The sequence below is a fragment of the Panthera uncia genome, chromosome C2 (genome assembly GCF_023721935.1).
Source record: "Panthera uncia isolate 11264 chromosome C2, Puncia_PCG_1.0, whole genome shotgun sequence".
Taxonomy (NCBI): Eukaryota; Metazoa; Chordata; class Mammalia; order Carnivora; family Felidae; genus Panthera; species Panthera uncia.
The window spans coordinates 7,172,738-7,192,184 of NC_064810.1; the positions used below are offsets into that span (position 1 = coordinate 7,172,738).

The window sequence follows — 19,447 nt, forward strand, 5'->3', positions numbered from 1 at the left end:
TGGTTTCAGTCCCTGAGATCTTGGGGTTATTTGTTCCTGCAGCTTTGCCTACCCTATCCTGGCTGATATATCTCTAAGGCTGGTCTATCATCCAGCAGGTGGCAACGTGTTTTAAAGAGAAGCAAAACTTTCGGTCGAAGATGGTCACCGAAGAAATATCAGGCTTCTAGCGTGTGAGATGCAAAGTCTGAAAACTCTCTGAATTATTCCTAAGAGGCGTGAAGGAAGAAACGACCAACTCTTTGGAGACCAGTGCCCGGCAAGAACAGCATGGGAACGGGAGAGGACCACCATCACAGTGCCTGTGGTCAAGAGGAGTGAGGCAGAGCTGGAATAAACGGAAGTTTCTCCACCATGCTATTCGTGGACAACCTGGGAATCCCTGCACCGAAAGTGACAGCAGGCACAAAGAGAGAGTTTGGATCGTGGGAATCCCTTTGAGAGCTGCCTTTTCTTCCACATATATACAAGTCATACCCCAGATGCTTCCAAAGTCAGCCCGTGCATATGGTTGGCACGCTTCTCATACTCCGTACTCCACCTGGAGTCCTTTCATGACCTCCCCAAATGCTTCGGCATATTCCTGGCGGCCACCCGGGGAGGCTGAGTGTGTCTACATATGGCGGATGGTGAAGATAATGACTTTTACCGATCTTAGACTGAACACCTAGTGGGTAAGCGTTGTCTCGTGTTCAGCATACAGAGGATCTAGTAAATGTTATCGAACGACTAGCACAAAGTGCTTCAGTTAAGGATTTCAGGTGAGATGTAGAGTGGAATTGTGGGTTTTTTTTTCCTCCGAGCTCACTAATGCAGCCTGTGACATGGGTGGCTCCAGCTAGAAAGTCAGAAATCATATGCGTTAACGAACGGAGGTAGGAAACCTGAAATATTAGGTTGAATCATACGAGACGGCCAATGTGCATCATTTCTAACCCATATAAATGACAACAACTTTTACCACTCAACCTTATGCTTGATCAAAATGATTCGCCCAGTGGATCTGGAAACCTTACCTGATGACTCCTGATGTACCAGTTGCCGCCATAACTAATGCTCAGCAGAGGTCTCTAGGGACTGCCCGAGACATGCACTATGGGAGAAGATGAACCTCTGGCCCCATCTCCAGCATCTGTGGGCCTCACGGAGACGTCGTCTGAGGTTTTCCATCCCTCCCGCAGCTGCTGACCAGGCTGCTGCCCATGAAAAGTAGCTCTTCCCCCAGGAAGACTGGGAACCCTGCAATGTACATAAGGCATGAGGAAGTCTATAGTAAGCAAGAAACACACTGGTTAGCTCCAGAGCGTGGGGAATGGATAGAAAAGCAGACCGCGGGGCTCACGGCCAACATTGCAGAGTGCCGGCCAGCTGCTGTACCAGTGCTAACGATCATCCACCAGCAACCCTGTGAAATGGATACCGCTATCACCATCATCCCATTTGACAGATGAGAAAACTGAGGCACCGAGAGATGAAACGGCGGTAAAGCCAGGAGCAGGGAGCTCAGCTCTAAGACACCCTCTCCTCACTTCTGGGCTATAAAGGAGGATCATGTCCAGTACCTGAGGGTGGGCTATGTGTCTCTCCCAAGGCAAAATAAAATAAGACCGAAATCAAAGAAACGTTTTTCAGTTGCTAAAAATAGCATATGCCATCTTACTTAGCTGCTCTGAAAGAACAGGAGTTCATTAATTTCCATTGTAGCCAGAACATAGTGTTCGCTTTTAAGGTACCTCTTTGACAGTCTCCGAATGTGTTACATTCAAACATCCGTAGAAAAGCCTCTCTGGCCATTTTGGAATCCAGCTTTCTCCCCACAGTTCGCAGCGGTTTCCCCTCCTGATTTCCCTTGCAGAGAACGGAATCCCAGGGTCGGACCCTCATTGTTATGTCTCAATTCCCAGGCAACCTGTCACGCGCATTGTTTCTCATCCCACCACCGGAGTAGAGCCAGTAGGTCCTTCTGGCAGTTCATCTTGCGCAAGAGGGCAACTGGTTTACGATCTGGAACGAAATTGTCCAGCTTCAATCTTACGATCAGTCAAATGATGACGAAGTAGTTTCCGCTTTGCATTTTAAAAGGGAATCGTTGGCTGCTTCGTCCGGCCTCACCTCCCTCTACTTCTCCACGTGAAATTGCCTGGAGCCCCAGTCCGTAAATCCCGACTCCCAAACCACAGCCTGCTTCCCGGGTCCTGAACCCCTCCCGCCACCCCCGTGCGGCCCTGCCTCGACCCTAGTGCATCCCTGAGTCGTATATCTGAATGCCTACCGCGATTATCGCCCACGTTCCTGCCTGTGTCTGTGTGTGTCTGTGTTCGTCACAACCCTGAACTGAAGCCTTGTGCTCGTTTACCCTTTTCTGAGTTCCTAGGGCGAAACCTTTGGATTAGGCCATAGCCCTATCCCCCCTGGGGTTTTACCCATTCACTTCTGGATCCTCAGCACCTACAACAGGTTCCCAGGTTTGGAAGTTACAATTGCATTCCTCAAATGCTGCGAGGAAATCCAAGTTTGAACATTCAAAACGCGTTTGAAGTTCAATCAAGGAGCACTTTTCCGAGGACAGGAGTTAGGGTGGCAGAGAAGTATGGGGACCCTGAGCTTGTCCCATCCCTGAAATGCAGCTCCACCAGCATCAGATCGCTTCGAACACCTAGGAAATTTACCTGAGAGTTAACGCAGCAGTCTGCGGAACTCGAGCCACAGAACTCGGCAGGTATGCGGTGCGGAGAGGCGAATTGGGGGACAGCAAAGCCGCAGAGCTGCAGAGGGTAGGGGACCGTGTCCACGGAGAGAGGACAGAGAGAGAAAGAGACAGGAGGAGAGGGCGGCACGTCGGGATCACGCATGAAAAGCACGCACCCCAATGTTTATAGCAGTGCTACTGACCACAACCAAATTGTGGAAAGAGCCCAAATGCCCACTGACAGATGGATGGATAAAAAAGATGTGGTATATATACAATGGGACATTACTCAGCAGTCAAAAAGAACGAAATCTTGTCATTTGCAGCAATGTGGATGGACCTAGAGGGGATTATACTGAACGAAATACGTCAGTCAGAGAAAGACAGACATCATATGATTTCACTCATGTGTGGAATGTAAGAAACACAACAGATGAACACGGGGGAAGGGAAGGAAAATAAGATAAAAACAGAGAGGGAGGCAAACCATCAGAGACTCTTAAATACAGAGAACAAACTGAGGGTGGGTGGAGGGGTGTTGGGTGGGGAGATGGGCTAAATGGGCGATGGGCATTGAAGAGGGCACTTGTCGGGATGAGCATTGGGTGTTGTATACAAGTGATGAATCACTTACATGCATAGGTAAGGGATGAATCACTAAACTCAACTCTTGAAATTATTATTACATGATATGTTAACTAACTTAGATTTAAATAAAATTTTTAACATTTTCAAAAATTTTAAAGGAGCACTTTTCCTAAAGTAAATATCTCTTCCTAATTACACATTCTTAGATAAAGAAGTTTTTCCAGACCTGTCCATTTTCTATTTTCTTGTAGATATTTTTTGCTTTATTGTCCACAGAGTGAGATTGAACCACCCACAAGAGGCAATTATAAATAACAATCAAAAAACAAAAAGACAAAAGAAAAAAAGAAAAAAAGAAAAAAACAGAGTGGGAAGGAAGTGAAAGTACAAGACAGAAATGGAAGGAAATGATGGTGCTCTCTCCTTGGACAATCCAGAAAACCCGCCATGAAAGAAAACGCAAATGGTTTTCCGCCTTGTGGTTCAGAAACGCCTGTATGTGTTTGCTCACTGAACTGATTCGGTGTTTTTCTTCCTGTGATTTGGAAATCAAACCAGGAAAGCAACTTTATCCTCTCAATTTACTAATGTTGCTTCTTCACCACCATTTACAGTGAACCCAGCAAGCAGATTAATTCCGTCATTTCATAGTAGATGGGCAGCAGCCATCCTTTGACTAGGACGCCAGCCATTTTCCTCAGTTGTGTAAACAACACCCAGCAACTGGCCTGTGAGCCCAGACCTCCTCTCTCCACTGCTTCGTCTCTGGATTTCACTCGCCCACCTTGTCTCTAGCGTACGATAAAAGCTTGGGTCACTTCATCTGCCTCCTCTCTTCCAAGGGCAATGGCAGAGTCACCACCTACACTGAGACTGCCTCGTCCAGGGTGTCACCGTCCCCTGCGGGATTACTGCCACAGCCTCCTAAACGGTCTTCCTGCTCCCACCTTGTCCTGAGCACCAGTGAGCAACCGACTGTATCCCACACAAAATAGAGCATCCTTTCGAAACCCGGCTCATACCTGTTACTTCTTGACCCCAATTCTCCGCACTCCCCATTTCACTCAGAGGAAAAGCCATCACCCACCCACTCCCCACCAGCCCCTCTGGTCTTATTGCCCCAGCGTGTGCCCGCCACACTTGCTCCTCAGGGCTATTGTACTTGCTCATCCCTTTGTCTAGAACATTCTTTTGGGGGGTTTTTTAGAACAATCTTCCAGACGTCTGTCTGACTCTCTTCTGCATTTCCTTCAGGTCTTTATTCAAATTATGCCTTTTCCCAGGGAAGCCTTCCCTGGTCATCATATTTAAAATCGCAGTCTCTCCCCAGACCCCAACAACCCTACCTATTACATATTCCAGCTTGCATCCCTCTCCCCACTGGCTTGTAAGATAGATGAGGGCAGGACTTTTTTCTGTTTTGTTTATTACCATGCCCCAGTGCCTGACTCTTGGTAGACAGTCAATATTTGTTAAATGAATGAATTATATGAATGAATGCATGTTGGCTGCCTACATGGATAACAACCATAATAGCTCCTGAATGGCTTTTCTAGAACCGTGGAAGAGGACATGTCCTCATTTCTCTCGGGCATATACCTAGGAGTGGAATTATTGGATCATATGATAATTCTATGCTTAACCTTTTGAAGAACTTCTAGACTGTTTTCTGAAGCAGCTGTACTGTTTTATATTCCCACCAGTGACCTCTGAGGATCCAAATTTACCTACAGCCTTGCCAATATTTGTTACCATCTGTCTCTTTTATTATAATCATCCTAGTGGGTATGACGTCATATCTCATTGTGGTTTTGATTTGCATTTACTTACGAACAGACATCTGCCAGGCGGACATCAAGGGGACATAGAAACATAATTGGGACAGCTTTGAGGATCCTGGGCTCACCTCCCACAGACTTTTGGCCAGAGGGAAATGCGAGGCGAAGCTGACCGTGGAGGGGTCAGAACATAGCCCCTGGTTCTCTTCCCTGGCATCCTGAAAAATCACCAGTGAAACATAAAGGAGACCCAACCAGCGTGGCAGGGCCCTATCTCTGTTCTTTGAGGCCCCATCTCCTGCTGCTGATTGCTTAAGGGCCTTCCAAGGAATAGCTCCTATTTGGATGACGGGAAGAGTAAACATTTTATTGGAGACATCATCTTACAAATATCTTGAAGATCTCTCAGCCTACGAAAGTCCAGTCTGTCAGTTGTGTTTGGCCTGGCCAATCTTGCCAATTGGTTGGAGGTTATCTTCAATGAACATTGAGCACCCGATCCGGGCCTTCAAAATTAAGCCCATAAGAGACTGAAAATTAAAACTGCTGGGGTTAATATCCCAATTGGGCCCCCATGCTGCAGGGCATTATAGCCTCCCTTGCCCAACAATTGCTTAACTATTGAAAAGAGCCAGCAGGATTACCTATAACCTCTGTTGGCTAAAGAAAACTTGGTCTTTTCCTTCCTGGTTGATAGATATTTAGTGTCTTTCTGCTCCACTGAAGCTAGACCTTGGGGAAGGACCATCCAGCCAAGATGGTAAACTGACTGTCCCAAGGGGAGCTTTCCGGATCTCCCTGAATGAGTAGATGCTTCTATAACAGGCAATGGCAGATCCCTCCCAACCCTGTCTCAGCCTCCCCGCTGTCCTCTACAAAAGGACAGGAACTGAGAAAAGAGAGTGAACCGTAAGAATGAGAATGAGCATTACGGTCTTATTTGACACTTGTTCTGGAGATCAGTTCAACCTGTGAGCCAGACCAGGATGACGATGCTCCCGGATCCTTGTAACTCTGTCTGTCCCTTCATTTTCCTAATCATTACACCCCACTGTGTTTCTGTTTCACTGTTCCCGGGCCAGCATCTTCTCTCCATAGTGAGCTTGGAAACTCTTCAGGTTTTCCCTATCATCCAGACGTCTTGTCGTTCCCTGTTTTTTCCCTCAGAGTGCCCACCAGACCCAGCGCCAGCTTCCTGGTGGGTGTTCAGTGGACGCTTGATAAATCAAACCTACCAGTGCCATCCACCTTCCCCTGCACACCTCTACTCCTTCAAACCCACCCACGACGTGTTGTAGAAATGTGTAGGAAAATATGTAGAGCTAGGGGCAGCCTCTTTTCAAATGAAGCATATGAAATGAATGGGGAGCAGAGGTCGTGGATTATTCCACGTTGGATGGACAACAACCTGCTTTGCACTAAGCTCTGGCCCTGGAATCGTTTCCATGTGGCCGTTTTCTAGACACTTCTAAGCATCCCTTTGCTCAGACAACAACACAAGATAAGTTTCCATCTTCTTGTTTTAAAGACATGGGTCTGAAATTCACAGAAGCCACATTTTTGGCTTAATCTCAAAAAACAGCTTAGTTTGAGGCTGGCACAGGTTTGTAGCCTCCCCATTTCAGGCCTAGCTCCCTGCACCCCACTATTGTAAAATATTTTATTTAAAACAAAAATAGTTCTACTGTGCCTTTCAAAAGTCTAGCTCGGTAATCAACAACAACAAAACTGCTCAAAGATGAGTAAAAGACTAAATAAACATCTTTCCAAAGAAGCTATACAAATGGCCAATGAGCACCTGAAAAGATGCTCAACAATACTCATCATCAAGGAAATACAAATGAGAACCACAGTGGGTCATCACCTCACCTATTAGGATGGCTACTATTACAAAACAGAAAATAACAAGTGTTGACAAGGACATGGGAAGACTAGAACGCTTACGCACTGTTGGTGGGAATGTAAAATGGTGCAACCACTATGGAAAACAGTATGGCAACAGTATGGCTGCAAAAAATTAAAAATAGTCACGTTAAAGTTGTATTTTTATTTTTGATAAATGGAATTGCTTGATCTTAGGGCAATACCGTACAGTCAAGCAATTCCATTTCTGGGTCGATACCCAAAATATTTGAAAGCAGTGTCTCAAATAGATATTTGTGCACCCATGTTTTTAGAAGAATTATTGACAACAGCAAAAATGTGGAAGCCACCCAAGTGCCCCTCAACAGATGAACGGACACGCCAAATGTGGTATACACGTACGATGAAATATTATTCGGCCTCTAAAAGGAAGGAAATTCTGACATATGCTAAGATATGGATGAGCCTTGAAGACATTATGTTCAGTGAAATAAGCCAGTCCCCAAAAGACACATACTGATGATTCCACTTATATGAGTTCCCTAGAGTAGTCAGGACCATAAAGAAGAAATTATAATAGCAGTTGCCAGGGGCTTGGGAGAGGGGAACTGGGGTAGTGTTTAGTAGGTATGGAGTTTTAATTTCACAAGAGGAAAAAATTCCCAAGATGGATGGTGGTGAATGGAAGTATTCAGCACTATTGAAGAGTAACTTAAAAATGGTTTAGATGGCAAATTTCATATGTATTTTACCACGCATAAAAAGAGAACTGTAACTTGGTCTTCAAAGCTTTCTCTTTCCTGTTCACACTGAAACCCCTTTAGATCGGCATTCTGTTAGCAGACCCATGGAGTGAACTCAGTAAATATGTTGAACACATAAAAGCTGCTGGAGATCCTGAGTGATTCACAAATTATTCACGACAGGCAAGCACAGTGCCCCGTGTGCCCGTGACAGTGGGCTGGGCCCCGGCATGTCAGATGAAGCAGCTGTCTTCGTGATTTACTTTTGTCCTTCACCATCCTTCAAATGTATTTTCCTTCTCTAATGGATATTCTCCCCCTTATTTCCCATGTTTTCCTTCTTGGGGAATTAAATTGCACTCAGGTCCTTGAATCGACCACCTGTCAGGTCATAAACATTTTTAATTTCTCAGCCAGGTATACTATTGCTGAGAGCCTGTTTTAAACAGACATTCAGTCTGGGTCTGGGCAAGAGGCTGCTGGTGGTTTCCATGGAGCCGGCGGTGTTCTGGACCCCAGAGGCTACGGGAGCCATTTTGTTTTACACTCAGTCAAATCCCTCAGCAGAAAATAAGCAGGCCCTTCAACCTGGCCATCCCTGCCCTACGCAGCGGTCCTGTGTCCCTAAGTCCAGAGCAGGGTATGTGTGCAAAGGAGCAGAAGTCAACTGGAAGGGGAAGCCAACTGCAGCTCTATTTGAAGGAGTGGTTTCCCAAGTGGAAGTTCATGTTAGGGTGGCCTCAGCTTATCACTCAGAAAATCCGTGGTCCCATGACTGAAGCAAATAAACTGCATCCCGTTTGTGAGTTGGACATCAGTTCAGCCATTGTGCAAAGAAGATTGGAGTTGGCTCTTTTTGTCACTTCTCTGGGGAGATGTTAGGGTGAGCAGCATTTTCGAAACACAGTTCTACTGTTTCCGAATCAGGACTATACGCATGGTTACGGTAGAAGAAGGCTCGCCGGTTATAAGCTACGTCCTGAAGACTGGTTCACCGTGCACCAGTGTTTTTCTGAACCTACCCAGTGTTCCCAAGCTGGCTCTTTGACGATCCCATAAGCCTCTTATACCTCAAGCAACGTGTTTCAGTAAGAATGCTTTCTCCCATCTACAAACTGTAACACACTCTCTCTCTCTCTCTCTCTCTCTCTGCTCAGCCTGCCAGTAAATTGCCTGTTGTATTCAGCTTTGATAATAACTTGTTCTTGATGCGAGGTTCTCTCCATGACACGTTGAGCACCAACAAGAGTGTATACAGGACAACCACTGAGCCCCAGCGTGGCTTGTCCCTGGATGCGATGTTTCAGACCACAGAACGGGTGGTTTCACCACATCTGACTTTGAACTGTGGGCTGTGTGCTCTGCAAGAGGCAAAATTCAAAACTTTTGATACAGGTGCAAAAGCAATTAAGTGGAGGAAGGATAATCTTTTCAACAAATATGCTACAACAACTTGGGTTCAATGGACAAGGGAAAATGAACCCCAACTAAAGTTCACGCCACATGCAAAACCTAACCCAAAGGGAACATAGGTTTAAAGGTAAAACGTGAAACTAGAAAACCTTTAGAGGATAAGAGTAGAAAATCTCCATGACCTAAGGATATGCAAAGAGTTCTAGACATGATGTCAAAAACACAATGCAAAAGAGAACAAATCAATAAAATAATCTCATTAAAATTCCAACTTTCTTCTCTGTGAAAGTCCCCATTAAAATGATGACAAGCTGAAGTCTGTAAGAAAAACATCCACAAACCACACATCCGACAAAGGGCCATGTTTAGAATATATAAAGAACTCTCAAAAGTCAACAGTAACAAAGAGAACAATCCAATTGGAAAATAAGCAGAAGACATGAAGAGACATTTCACCAAAGAGACCATAGAGATGGCAAATAAGCACAGGACAAAATGTTCAATATCATTAGCTCGCAGGGGAATTCAAATTAAACCAGGATGAGGTATCACCACACACCTGCCAGCATGGCCAAAAGAAAAAGTAGTGACAATACCAGGTGCTGGTGAGGATACGGAGAAACTGGGTATATCATACAGTGCAAGTGAGCATATTAAATGGTGCAACCATTCTGGAACATAATCTGGCAGTTTATTCAAGAATCTGAATGTACGCTTCTCCGACAACCCAGCAGTAGAACCCCTGGACGTTGAAACCAGAGAAACGAAGAGTTGCATCCACACAAAAGCTGGCTGTACTTGAATTTTCATAGCAGTTGTATTTATAGTAGCCCCAAAAAGGAAACCGCCAAAATGTCCCTGAATAAGTGAATGGTTGAACAGACTGGTAGGTCCATCCACAGCATGGAGTACTCGTCAACAATTAAAAGGCATGAAATATGCTTACAGGCAACAACTTGGAAGGATCTCAAGGGTGGGATGCTGAGTGAACACGGCCAATCTCAAGAGGTCATATGTTGTGTGGTTTCGTTTGGGTAACATGCTTGAAATGACAAAATCACAGAGGTGGAGAATAGACTAGTGTTTGCAGGGGTTATGGAGGGGGGAGGGGAATGAGGTGTAACAATAAAGGGATAGCATGAGGGAGATCTCTGGGTGGATGGAACAATTTTGTATCTTGATTGAGGTGGCAGCCACAGGAACCTACACATGTGATAAAACAGCAAAGGACTGCACACACACAGTACCGATGTCAGTTTCCTGGATTTGATATAGGACAACAGTTATGTAAAATGTCAGCATTGGGGGAAATTGGATGAACGTTATATGGAATCTGTCTTCACTGTCTTTGCAAATTCCAGTGGACCTATAGTTATTTTAGGGACGCCTGGTGGCTCAGTCATTTGGGTGTCCAACTTCGGCTCGGGTCATGATCTCGTGGTTCGTGAGTTCGAGCCCCATGCGAGGCTCTGTGCTGACAGCTCAGAGCCTGGAGCCTGTTTCGGATTCTGTGTGCCCCTCTCTCTCTTCCCCTCCCCCACTCGCGCTGTCTCTCTCAAATAAATGAATGAAGGAATAAATAAATAAATAAATAAATAATAACATCAAAAAAATTTTTGAAGAATATAATTATTTTAAAAATAAAATCTTAAAAATAAGTAGGTCCAACCTCACTATTTAGTAAATCTCGAAGCCTCAGGGACCTCTGAAAACAGGCAGGAGCGTACAAGGAATACGTCAATACTTACCTTGCCTTAATAGAACATTGGGATGTCAAAATGTAGGAACTCTTCTGCTTGGAGTCACGCAAATTCTGAAAACACTGTCCTGCTCCACTAAAGAATGACTGAGAATGTAAAGTTTTGATTTATGGTGTTCATAAATCCAGCTCTTATTTTCATAGCTGTGAGCTGCAAGCTTCCATAGGGTTGCTGCAGTCTGCCATGACCCTGTCTGAGTTTCCAGCACCTGTATGGCAATGGAGGGGAGATAACCTGGCCAGGTATAGCTGCGTCCTCCACAGGGACATGGGAAGCGGTGAGTCAGCTGGAGAGCAGAGCTCCCATCACTGAGGGCATTGGAGCCAAAGCTCCCGGGAAAGGAGAGAAATGGAGACAACTGAATTTATCAGACTTCTTCTCAAAATGACTGACATGCATGGCTGAAAGGGGTCCTCACCCAGGTGTTGAGGGTGTCGTCCCAACCTCAAGCCATACCTCAAAATAAATTCCTGGTCAAAAAAAGTCAACAATGAAAAGCCTGTGGGGGAAAATATGTACCTGATCTTGTGATAAAAAAGTGAACTTCTGAGCTTAAAAAAATGATGAGAGATGTCAAATTAAAAAATATATATATATATCTTGAGGCACCTGGGTGGCTCAGTGAGTTAAGCATCCAACTTCAACCCAGGTCATGATCTCGTGGTTCATGAATTTAAGCCCCGCGTCGGGCTCTGTGCTGACAGCTCAAGAGCCTGGAGCCTGCTTCACACTGTGTCTCCCTCTCTCTCTGCCCCTCCCCTGCTCACACTCTGTCTCTGTCTCTGTCTCTCTCTCAAAAATAAACACTAAAACATTTTTTAATTACCTCATGAGAGTTTGAACTGTCCCTATGTCCAAAAATAAGCAAAATGTTAAAGGACAAGATGCGTATCAGAAATATCACAGGTAAAATGGTGATACTTTGAATCCATGATGTGTTTACAACCCGGTGCAAAATGGGCAAGAACAGAATCAGAACTGGAAACATACATGAGTAATTAGCCTGAAATGCTTTGTGCCTCACTCAAATTGAAACATCATTATTCATCTATCAAACTAGCAAAGTTTCCTTCAATAATAATTTTGACTTGGTGAAGTCGTGGTAGAGTAGACATGCTTTTACATAGAAGCTTCTCCCTTCCAGGGGAACCAAAACAAATGCATTGACCAATAGAATTGTTTCAAAGAGAATTTTTGTAATTTTACGTTAGGAGGAAACACAACGGCATTTTTCCATCATGTGTGGCACGTGGTGAGGCCACCCCCAGTTGAGGATGTCAAAACAGGCTCATCTCATTGCAAGGACAGCATGGTTTGAATCCTAACAGGCAGGGTTTCCTTGGGCGCTAAGTTGACCTGGCGGGTAATTGCATCAATAAGTTCACTGTTCTGGATCTAGTTTTCAGAAATCTGGAAAGGTTCTTTGCCTGGAAAAGAGCAGCTCCTGGGCACGTTGGGGAAATGGTCTTCCACTCAGTGCATAAATTTCACTCTAATGAACCTTCAAAATCAAATAGAAAAATTTCAACCTCACAGCAGAAGCTCATAAATTTATTCATCCTCCAAAGACTTTGTTAACAAATGTTCGGAGAAGTGATGCTCTTGGTCATCAAAGCGACTTTTAGTTTACAATCTGTCTGCTGGGTTTCCATTCTTATTCTGATTGCCTTAGGAACGTCATTAACCCTGACATAGGAGATAAATACAAAGGCAAAAACAGGGTTGAGAATGTGAGAATGCAGAGGCACAGAGGAATAGAACTGGTTAAAACAGAGAAAGCAATGAGAAAATGACAAATTGTACTTGGATGGAATCGTAGGCAGACTTTCTAAATAGACCCCCCAAAGTTATCTTATCTCACTTCCCAGAATCTGTGAATATGACAAGATGACCCCATCATAACATCATGCCATATTACCTGGCACAGCTGAGCTTACAATTGGGGGCGGAGGTGAGGGCAGTGTAACCCCGTGAGCCCTTAAAAGTAGTGAGTTTTCTCTGGCTGGTGGCAGAAGGCAGAAGGGCTCAATAGTCATTGCTGTCTTGAAGATGGAGGAAGGTTACCTGAAAAGAAATGCAGGTGGCCTGTAGGAGCTAAGGACAGTCACCGTTCAACAGCCCGCAAGGAAATGGTGACCCCAATCCCATAGTCCCAAGGAACTGAATTCTGCCAATAACCTGAAGGCAATTGTCCCCATCCCCATAGTCAGTTTTTAAAAGCTTTCCATTTACTAGGTAGAGGAGATCTTAATATTGATGGTGGGACCACAATGTATACATTCTTTGTCAGAAGCATTGGACAATTGGGACACCTGGGTGGCTCAGTTGGTTAAGCATCTGACTTCAGCTCAGGTCATGATCCCACAGTTTAAGTTTGAGCCCCACATCGGGCTCTGTGCTGACAGCTCAGAACCTGAAGCCTGCTTTGGATTCTGTGTCTCCCTCTCTCTTTGCCCCTCGCCTGCTCGTGCTCTTTCTCTCTTTCTCTCTCTCTCAAAAATAAATAAATGTTAAAAAAAGAAGAACCATTGGGCAGTAAGTTTTAAGGTCTTTGACCTACCAATTCAATAGGAAAATATTTAAATTCAATATAGGAAAATACTTAAATTCAAGGCTCATCAGAAAGTTATTTTAAGAAGTCAAAAAAATTAATTGACACATCTATCAATAAATCACTAATCACATATGTCTATAGCCTTGCTTCTCAAAGTGTGGTCCATGGACCAGCTTCAGGATCACGTGGAAGCTGCATAAAGAACCCGCAGCCCCAGACAAAAACTAGTGAATCAGCATGTCTGTGTTAATCAGATCCAAAAGGCGTGTAGCCACACGCAAGTTTGAGAGGCACTAACCCATAGACTAATCTATAGGCAATGGAAATCGGGCTGATTTTTGTAACACGTCATGAAAAAATTGGTTTATTTGAGGAATGCCAATTTGGTTTAACGATTGAATGTCAACTAATGTAATCAACTACATTAATAATTTAAAAAATACAATCATCTCAACAGATGCAGAAAAAATGTTCAATGCATGTAATACCAGTTCGTTTAAAAAAAAACATAGCAAATTAGAAAAAGAAGAAGGCATCTGTTTTTCCGATAAAGTGTATCTGTGAAACCCCTAATATTAAAACACTGTACGCCTTGCTCTGGGATCCAGATAAAAACAAGTGGACACAATTTCTATTTAGCGATTTCAGTCACAGTTTCTACTCACCAATGGGGATATTATGCATTATATCAAAGCAAGAGAAAAAAATGAAACTTTAAGAATGGTATAATGAGAAACAAAATCCTCAATAACCACAGATAATAAGATAATATAAGTAAAAAATCCAAATAAGTCTACAGACAATTTAATAGAATTAGTAATACTTTAAAAATGTGTTGGAGAGGGGTGCCTGGGTGGCTCAGTTGGCTGAGCGTCTGACTTCGGTTCAGGTTGTGATTTTATGGCTGTGAGTTTGAGCCCCCATTAGGCTCTGTGCTGACAGCTCGGAGCCTGGAGCCTGAGAGGGAATTCTGTGTCTCCCTCTCTCTCTGCCCCTCCTCCACTCAAACTTGGTCTCTCTCTCTCTCTCTCTCTCTCTCTCTCTCTCTCTCAAAAATATATAAACATTAAAAAAATTGTTTTTTAAATGTGTTGGAAATACATATATATGTGTGTGTTCATATATGTGTTTATACAAATATATGCGTGTATATATATTTCTATATATAGTGTAGATATATAGATACCCATAATATTTCTATATACCAGTGACAAAGAGTTTCGAAATAAAATTTAAATAAATTATCAACTAAAAAAATCAAGTATCCAGAAATCTGCCAAAAAGTATGCAAAACCTCTATAGGCTGAACCAATGGAAAACACTAAAAATTCCAGAAAGACACAGACACCATCCATGGCTATTGATTCACATCAGAGGAGGCGGAAAGAGGGAGAGTACGGAGCTTAAAATACAGCCACCTATCCATGCAAAAACAAATGCAGTTGGACCCTGCCACGGAAACACAACGAAGGTTCTCCATATCGTCCGGATGTTACCTCCTCTACCTCTGGCCGTTCTTGGTTTTGTTGGTTTGCTTGGTGGTATAGTTGCTTGATCTTCTAGTTTTAAAATGTGTCTTCATTGCCAGGAAGACAGAAGATAAAGAATGGGCTAACTTACTATCTACCTTCTTGGTCGGTGTGCTTCCAAGGTGAACGTGTGATGGAGAGCAGCTGACGTCGTTGACGACGCCCCCTCCGTTCAGCTCTTTGCGGGCCCTATCACGATGGAGTTCAAGTGATCTTGTGATGTCGTATCGTCCTTGAATCGGAACAGTTCTGGAGGCGAGAAGTCAAAATCAAAGTGTCAGCAGGGTTAGTTGCGCCTGAGAGTGGAAGAGAGCATTGTTCCTTCCTCTCTCCTGACTCCTGGGGGTTTAGTGACAATCCTTGGCATCCAGTGGTTTGTAGAAGCATCACCCCAACCTCCGCCTGCATCCTCACGTGGCACCGTGTGCTTCCAATCATGCTCGTTTGCAAAAGATATCCGATGACATCAAAAAATTCTCAGAACGTAATACTAAATTTAAAAATAAGCATACAAAACGGTTGTAAGATCCCAATTTTATGAAAATAATGATGTGTATGCATGTTTAAAATATGAAAGTACAGGGCGCCTGGGTGGCTCGGTCGGTTAAGTGTCCGACTTCGGCCCAGGTCGTGATCTCACGGTTCGTGAGTTCGAGCCCTGCGTCGGGCTCTGTGCTGACAGCTCAGAGCCTGGAGCTTGCTTCGGATTCTCTGTGCCCCTCTCTCTCTGCCCCTCCCCTGCTCATGCCCTGTCTCTCTCTGTCTCAAAAATAATAAAAATATTTTTTAAAAAATAATAAAATAAAATATGAAAGTACAATAAAAAACAGAGCTCACGCGTGATTTTTTTACACTTTTTCTAATTTTCACTGAGAGCAAATATTATTTTTACAATATGAAAGTAAACAAACATAATCAACGAAGGAAGAGTGGACAGAAATCTTTTAAGTAAGAGGCACTGGTATGTGTGAGGGATATAAAGAGGTTTCTTGCTTCATAACAACCACAACAATGAACATGTGCTATGAGCCATGTGATGCTCTAAGAACTCTGTGTATCACTCAGCAAAGTCCTACGAGGCCAACACCTCTTTTATGCCCATTTCACGGATGACGAAAGAGCTAGATAGCAGGTCCAGGCTGGTTCAAGGGTTAAGGTAACACCCTCAGGTTCTGTCTACTTGCTCACCTGTCTGGTTCAATTCAGTTTTTCAAACATGGGTGGATGCCAGCACAATTAGTTTGATTTTGTTTGGGAAAGGGGAAGGGAAGGACCCGGCGGGTTAGGATTATTACCTGTTAATTTCCATGGGATCCAATAAATACTTCATCTGTGTTTTTCACTTTTCAATCTTAAAAAGGCTTTTGTTTACTGCTGCTTTGCTGTTGTTTCACACGAAAAAAATCACGATGGGTACCATCAAGCAGGGGTTTCAACTCCACTCCAGCCCACGGCCTTCCCAGCCCTTCCTGTGAAAGGAGGCAGCGGAGTGGCGGGAAAAACCAGCGCTAGTCCTGGAACAGGGCTCCTGTCCACTGCAGCCCCGTGGGGAGACCTTACTCTACATTTGCTCCATCTATAAAGTGAGATGTCTGTGTATAGCTCCACCAACTCCTTTCTGAAAGCCATGGCTGGTGAGTGGTAAAGTTGAGCTGGACCTCTAGCTCCCAACTTTAAATCAGACTAGAATGCAAGCTTGTTCTTCCTTCTATGAAGGACAAGACCACAGTGTTTCTTTCCACATTGTGCCATAACAGGGCCTGTTCACCAATTAGGATTCCTAAATCAGCTGTCCTTTTGGTCACTCCCTGAAGCCTCGCATAAAGAGCCTACTGATGGCTTGGTGTCTGTGTGCACCCGCACCTTTTGGAGGAACCATGAGTTCTGGAACACTCTGCAGATGTCCACTGCAGTCACCTCTCCTCCCAGATTTCTTTGTGGTCTTTAGACTCAGTGCAGAAACCCAAACACCAGACTTGCTGCCACCACTCATGATTCCTTCTTTTACTTATTGCAAAATATAGACCATAACCCATGAGGTGAAAGTTGCAGTTGTTGGGCAAAGTCTTTAGAATCTCAAGTCACCCTTAGAGTCTGCTGCTTTCTCTAAACCCAAGAGGGCAATCAATAGAAAGATATCAGCTGATGGCAACTCAGGGGCTTCTGGCCAGACCCCAGACCCAACCTCATGGGGTAAAGAAGTGAGGGAAACATGGAGTAAGAGTGAGGCAGAGAGTGTCACAGGAGGGGAGAGTGACTTTCCAGTTGTGTTGGGTCCCAGAACCAGGCACGGCAAGTGATATATGGGATTTCTATGGAAGATTGAAGGAGAAACTGTCTGGCTTGCCAGCATAGACCTCCCTGAAAAAACCATGCTAAGTATAGTGAGTAGAATTGTGTCCCCAAAAAAGATTATGTTCAAGTCCTAACTCCTGGTACCTATGAATGTGACCTTATTTGGAAGAAGGGTCTTTGCCGGTATAATCAAGTTAAGGTGAGGTCAAACATCCCATGCTCATGGATTAGAAGAATAAATATCATTAAAATGTCCACGCTACCCAAAGAAATCTACACATTCAATGAAATCTCCATCAAAATAGCACCAGCATTCTCACAGAGCTAGAGCAAATGATTCTAAAATTTGTATGGAACCAGATAAGACCCCAAATAGCCAAAATAATGTTGAAAAAGAAAACCAAAGCTGGACACATCATAATTCCGGACTTCAAGTTGTATTACAAAGCTGTAATCATCAAGACAGTATGGCACTGGTTCAAAAACAGACACATAGATCAATGGAACAGAATAGAGGACCCAGAAACAGACCCACAAATTTATGGCCAACTAATCTTTGATGAAACAGGAAAGACTATTCAATGGAAAAAAGACAGTCTCTAAAGCAAATGGTGTTGGGAAAACTGGACACCACATGCAGAAGAATGAACCTGGGCCACTTTCTTATACCATACACAAAATTAAACTCAAAATGGATGAAAGACCTAAATGTGAGACAGGAAACCATCAAAATCCTAGAGGAGAAAACAGGCAACAACCTCTTTGACCTCAGCTGCAGCAACTTCTTACTAAGCATGTCTCCAGAGGCAAGAGAAACAAAAGCCAACTTGAACTACTGGGACCTCATCAAAATAAAGAACTTCTGCACAGTGAAGGAAACAATCAACAGAACTAAAAGGCAAGTGATGGAATGAGAGAAGATATTTTCAACCGACAAATCAGATAAAGCGTTAGTACCCAAAATCTGTAAAGAACTTATCAAACTCAAAACCCAAAAAACAAACAACCCAGTTAGGAAATGGACAGAAAATATGAATAGACACTTTTCCAAAGAAGACATTCCGATGGCTACAGACACAGGAGAAGACGCTCAACATTACCCATCATCAGGGAAATATAAATTAAACAATGAGATACCACCTCACACCTCTCAGAATGGCTAAAATTAACAGCTCAGGAAACAACAGACGTTGATAAGGATGCAGAGAAAGGGAACCCTCTTGCACTGCTGGTGGGAATGCAAGCTGGTGCAACCACTCTGGAGAACAGTATGGAGGGTCCTCAAAAAATTAAAAATAGAACTACCCTACGAGCCAGCAATTGCACTACTAGGCATTTATCCACGGGATACAGGTGCGCTGTTTCGAAAGGGCACATGCACCCCCATGTTTATAGCAGCGCTATCGACAATAGCCAAAGTATGGAAAGAACCCAAACGTCCATCGACTGATGAATGGATAAAAAAGATGTGATATACATACAATGGAATGTTCCTCAGCGATCAGGAAGAATGAAATCTTGCCATTTGCGACAACGTGGATGGAACTAGAATGTATTATGCGAAGTGAAATAAGTCAGAGAAAGACAGACATCATATGATTTCACTCATATGTGGAATTTAAGAAACTCAACAAGTGGACCTAGGGGAAGGGAAGGGAAAAGTAAGATCAAAACAGACAGGGAGGCAAACCATAAGAGCCTCTTAAATACAGAGAACAAACTCAGGGTTGCTGGAGGGGTGTTAGGTGGGGAGATGGGCTAAATGATGACGGGCATTAAGGAGAGCACTTGTTGGGATGAGCACTGGGCATCGTATGTAAATGATGAATCACTGGATTCTCCTCCTGCAGCCATTATTACCCTATGTTAACTCACTTGGATGTAAATAAATAAAACTTAAAAAAACAAAACAAAACAAAAAAGATGGACTGGGGTGGGCTCTACTCAATTGCCTGGTGTCATTACAAGAAGGAACTTTGGACATAGCGCAGACACCCAAAGGAGGAGACCTCCATGAGAAGACAGAAGTAGATGTTGGGATGATGCATCTTCAAGCCAAGGAATTCCAAAGATTGCTGGTAAGCACCAGAAGCTGAGAGAGGCATGGAAATGGGTTCTCCCTCAGAACCTCCAAAACAGCCCACCTGCTGACTCTGATTTTGGACTTCTAGCCTCCCAAACTGTCAGAGAATACATCTCTACTCCTTTAGCCACCCATCTTGTGGTAACTTGTTC

General features: G+C 43.8%; 1 long non-coding RNA gene across 2 annotated transcripts; it reads right to left on the bottom strand.

Moving 5' to 3' along the window:
• Positions 1-12,010: 12,010 nt before the first annotated feature.
• Positions 12,011-15,382, bottom strand: LOC125921691 (uncharacterized). 2 transcript variants are annotated; one of them, XR_007457456.1, is made up of 3 exons: positions 15,009-15,382; positions 12,753-12,898; positions 12,011-12,520 (listed from the first exon to the last, which is right to left on the bottom strand). It is a non-coding gene; the product is annotated as an uncharacterized LOC125921691 (long non-coding RNA). The 2 variants fall into 2 exon arrangements; XR_007457457.1 differs by having other exon boundaries at positions 15,016-15,380.
• Positions 15,383-19,447: the final 4,065 nt, after the last annotated feature.